The sequence below is a fragment of the Egretta garzetta genome, unplaced genomic scaffold, assembly GCF_000687185.1.
Source record: "Egretta garzetta isolate BGI_Z169 unplaced genomic scaffold, ASM68718v1 scaffold91, whole genome shotgun sequence".
Taxonomy (NCBI): domain Eukaryota; kingdom Metazoa; phylum Chordata; class Aves; order Pelecaniformes; family Ardeidae; genus Egretta; species Egretta garzetta.
The window spans coordinates 1,777,867-1,783,201 of NW_009258661.1; positions in this window are offsets into that span (position 1 = coordinate 1,777,867).

Sequence of the window (5,335 nt, forward strand, 5' to 3'; positions counted from 1 at the left end):
CGGCACAACTAGGACGGCTGAGCAACCCGTTGGCTGTTTTCCTCCTGCGCTATCGCTGCCGTCGTCGGTGGGAACAGGTAAGAAACTGCCTTTTGCCAGCAACTTCAAAGTTGTCATGGATTTTTAGGAGGGATGGAAAGTAGTGAGGAGGAGGAGGAGGAGGAGGAGGAATAAGCAGCATTCTGTGGATGCACGTAGCTACGCGCTAACTTTGCTCAATGTGCTGTTGGTGGTCGAGGGGGCTGCGCTTGTTTTCCCAGCCTTTGCTGGGCTCGCTGTTGATGGATGTAAAAGGTTAATTGTAAAATGGCATTTCTGCAGCTGCGGGAAGTCAGGGCAAAACACTGATGCCACCGCAATGGATTTTTCATTTTAAAAATAATCAGGAAGGCTCAGCTGGGTCTAAATCGGAATAACTATTAAAAAAAATCCTCATCTCTCAGTGTTAATTTTATTGCTCTGGTAAACGCAGCTTCTGGAAGCCTGGGTTCTCTGGGCATTTTCTGAGCAAGACTGCGTGCAGGCTGGTGGTGTGGGTGAGGACATTACTGTTCAGATGTTTATTATGGTGGTTTTGCCTTCCTGAGGACAGAGAGTTTTAAAGTAATAATCTTTCTACGTCCTCCTTTTCATGCCAGAATGCCTAACTATAAACCAACCTAGAACGGCAACCTGGGGGTTATGTTTTTCAGTGCAGTCTTTTCAAGTCAAATTAACTTTTTTCCTTGTTCCTTGAAGGAACATTTTAAGCAGATGTGACACAGACGTGACCTGTGACCGTAGAAAGATTTTAATCCAGTTACTCTTTGTTTTGTAGTCATGATTCCTTGGCGGTGCTAAACACTGATTGAATCTTTTTGAGCCGTTGAGGATTAGCACTGGACAGAATAATGCCAAAATAATTATTCACACCAGATGCAGTGTCATCCTTTCAGTTCTAGCTCTCTTATCTCGTAACTTATCTGACTTATTTTTATTCAGCGATTATTTCACCTACTGTGGGAGCACTTACAAGCCTCACATCACTCTATTTATAAGGGTGCAGGCTTGAGCCTGCGATCAAGATTTGTAAAATAAAACTATCTGCAGCTAACAAGATTATATTTTGCTTCGTATTTTAATCTTCTCCCGTTGTGTGTTTTCTACCAGCCAGATTCAGCTTAACAAAATGACCCAGCCTTGCGCACTTGCTGTTGGCAGACTCACTCGGGCTCAGCCGGCACATACACAGATCAGGCCGGCAGTGATTGCTTTCACAAGCCAGTCGGTATTGCCCGTCTCGGGGGATGCCGTCTAAGCCTTAACTTTTGAAATAATTACAGTTTTCAGCCTAGCTCATCCTGCTTCTGAGCACTTTGCCTATCAGCCAGGTTTTTTCCTTTAAGACGTATGGCCTGGGAGATGCTCGAATTGCGGCGTGTTTACTGCTTCCCATGCATTCTGCTTGTCATGCTGCAAATACAAACTGGTGAAGTCCCTTAAAACAGCTCTTGTGGCCCCGGGGCCGATCGCCGTGGATGTGCTTAGCTTAGTCCTAGCCTGCAAGCCTGGAACGGGGCGGGGGGGAAAGAGAGGGGTGGGAAGATAAATACTGCCTGTGAAGAGACCAGGGTTACGCAAACTTGAGACGGCGGTGAGGACCCGCACGCTGAATGGAGATGGGCTTCTTCGTGGAGAGCTGTTTTGGATCCAGGGGTAGAGCTTAAATCTTGCTAGAGCCCCAGGCTTGGAGGCAATTTCCTTTCTTCGGTTAAGCAGCAGAAAGAAACCCCCTGCGATACAGCTCTGCGTCTTGTTAGGCTGAAAAGCCACTGCATGGTATAATTAAAAATCTGACAAGGTAACCTGTGGGGTAGGACAGGAGCTTTTGCAGCAAGAGCACACGTTGGCTCTCGGGTGGGGAGCGCTGCTGAGCTCAGCCCAGAGGGAGGTTTTGGCAAGGGCTGTGCTGCTGCCCGCTGCCTCTGCTGCTCCATCCCTGCCAGCCAGGGACCCCGCTGGGCTCTCGGGGGCTTGGGGTCATCCTGCCATGGGGGACACCAAACCTCTCTTGGGTGTCCAGAGCTCCTGGGTCTGCCCGTCCCGTGGCTCCCCCTGCCTTCCAAAATCATGAGATTGGCTTCAGCATTGCTTGCCCACCAGCTTGGGGGCTGTTATTGCTGTTATCGAGCCTGTTCTTCTCTTCCACTTGGAAACTAGCGGTTTGCATTTCTTCTCCATGGCTGGGGAAAAATATGTGATTGTTATCGTTTCTGTATGCTGGACCTTTAAGGGGGAAAGAAAACCCCTAACATAAATACGTTGAGCTGGCAGGCTGCCTCCATCATCTTGGATGTGACAGGGCAGCCTGTTGGACGCCTTTGCTCCTGGTGGTATGGCTGGGCAACAGGCTGGGGATACTGGTACCTTATTTTTCCTCCTTTTTCCCTCCCCCTTGCTTGGCCTGCAGCTCACATGGGTATAGTGCTTTGCCCACCTCTGTCTAACCTCTATTATGAAAAAAAACCACTCTGTCTTCTGCAAAACATCTTGAGAGCTCCAGATAGAGAGTTTTTCTGAGAGCTGCTGAGTTATTAATATCCCTTAATTTAAACATCTCCTCTTTATGCATCAGAATTTTCATGTTTCATGTCAGGGGTTGCAGCTCATGGGAGCAGCCTGGCAGTGTGGTTCAGGTCAGGAGGGTGTTTGAGCACCCTGGGGCTCTTACCCAGCTCACGAGGAGAAACTGGGGCCCAAGCAGGGACCTGTGTTCACTGCAGAGCGCTGGGGTGCACCCGGGCTCCCCAAAATGACCTGTGATTCACCCCAGCTTCCCTGATGTGATTTAGCCACAGGATGGAAAGGTTGATTGTGTTTTAATTCATCCTGCAGTGGTGCTGAGAGGTCTGGCCACGGTTTTGGGCTGTGGTCCTGGTTCCTTGTTTGCCTCAGAGGGGCACCAAGACAGCCCAGGTGCAGGATTTAGGTTTTTGTACATTGTGTTGTGTTTTGCCCTAATTCCTTGGTCTCATCTGGGAGGAACACAGCCTTGGGCGCTGATGGTTGTTGTTTGCCACGTGGTGCCTAAGACCACAGACAGCAAAATTGGAAGCAGCCTGGAGGCTGCCCCGGGCTGTGCCACAGGGAAGCAGTGGTTTGGGGACAGGGCGGTGGGGACCCGCAGGCAGATGTTCCACCCGCTTCTTGAATTGATGGTCCTGATTCACCATGAAGGCAGACCAACTGGGAAATCCTCAGAGACTGCTTTTGTTCATATTTGGCTGCAGCTGGCAATATTGCGGGTAGTTCTCTTTTTTCTTCTTTTTCTTAATTAAGCAAGAATAATTCTTGCAGTGGTAAAGGATTTTTGCAGAGTCTTAAAAATAAAATTAGTCTCCAGCCTGAGACTGAGCATGCACAACTGCAAGCCAGAGAGGAGAATTTTTCCAGGAGTGGAAATGGGGTTTGTAATAAAACCTTCAACACCACCCTGGATACCTTTACAATTGCTGCTGTTGGCACTGCGGAGGTCAGGGGGGATTAAAACTAAAGTAACACTGAAAACCTGACTTGCTTCAAGCAAATCAAGCAGGTGGGGAAGAGAAGATGGACGGGGAAGATGGAGAAGAATATGACTTGCAACTCTTCCATCTTCTTGGTGTTTCCCCACCTACTGCAGACCTTTCCAGAGATCTGCAGGTACACGTGTTCCCCTATGGCCGCTGGGACTGGGGGGAGTTGCATTTATAGGAGTAGTTTGGTTGCTGGATTACTTCTCTTTTTCTTTAGCTTCTTGGCATTACTGTGCTACCTGCTCTGTTGCTACCACCTGATGTTCATCTTTGCAGCCAACTGTTCCCACAGCATCTTGGGTCAAGTAAGCATTGTCCTCCCTTGGTCGTCCTTGCCAGGCCACCAAGGGCACCTTGCCCTCAGACTTTGAATTGCTGCTATTGTAAATGCCTATGTCTTAATTCACCTTCCTTAGCCTCCTGCACCCTATTTTGGCAGATAAAAGCTTTCATTAAGCTTCCCTTTCAACCCATGTAGCACAAGGTCTTCGCAATTCATTCCCGCTGATAGGGTGTTTTTTCCAGCTGAAGTGACTCTGGAAGAGCTGTGAAGTCGCAGAAGTGTTTTGTCCAGAGAGCTGCTGCTTTGTCACTGAGGTCCATGGGACCCAGGCCATGGGCAGCAGCCAGCTGGGCTGCTGGGAGCGTTTGGTTCAAAATAGGGTGTTAGAGAAGTTTGAGATGGAGGCACAGCTTCAGCCCCAACTGTGTGTTATGGGCACAAAAGTTTGGGGCTCCTCTGATGAAGCTGATGTTCAGGGAGTCGATGGTGAAGCTGTGGCTGAGTGCTGCCTGTGGATACTCCTACGCCTCAGCTTCCCCATTTGTGAAATGGGAGAGCGGTGCCCATACTGGAGAAGAGCCACCAGGCTCCCCCTATGGCAGTGAAGGACTATGTTAATTTTTCAATTTAGATAAATGTTTGCCTTGCCTCTGGGGTCTGGAGAAGTGGGTCTGTGTAGCTGGAGCTCCCTCAGGGTGGGAAGATGCCTCATTATCTCTCAAATGAGAGGCAGAGATAACAGGCAGGGATATTAAGATGCCCTTGTTAAGAGGCTCAGGGGTCATGTGAGCTGCCCCAAATCCTCAGCCTCTCTCATTCCCAAGAAGTCTTGTGATTTACTGGCTGACAACTGACCCAAAAGCCTCCTTGCAATCAGAATGATGGCACGATGCTGGAGAAAAATCAGGCTGCTGTATATGTCTTAAGCCGAGCAGGAAGGGAATTGCCCCTTTGTTTTACACATCCCATCTGAGCTGAGCAGACAATTGCTTTTTGAGGGATTCCCAATCTTGTATGTTAATGTGTGCACAAATGCATGCAAATCCTTTATTACGGAGCGCAAGCAGAGGCATCGGGTGGCCTGGCGTGGGCCGTATTGCATTGTCTGGAGACGGAGCTGCTCCCTGATACAGCCCGTTTATTTCCATCCCAGAAGAAACAAGTGAGAAGCAGAGATAAGCAGCACTAGAGGGGGAGAGGGGGGATAAGGGCTGTTTGCCAAGTTCCTTCTTTGTCCGAGAGGAATCTTAACATTTCTGCCATGATCGTAAACTCTCCATTCTTGGCACTGCCAGGAGGGTTTGGGATCATAGAATCATAGAATCGTTTAGGTTTGAAAAGACCTTTAAGATCATCAAATCCAACCATTAACCTAACCCTGCCATCCCACCACTAAACCATGTCCCTAAGCACCTCATCTATCCTTCTTTTAAATACCTCCAGGGACGGGGACTCGACCACCTCCCTGGGCAGCCCATTCCAGAGCCTGACAACCCTT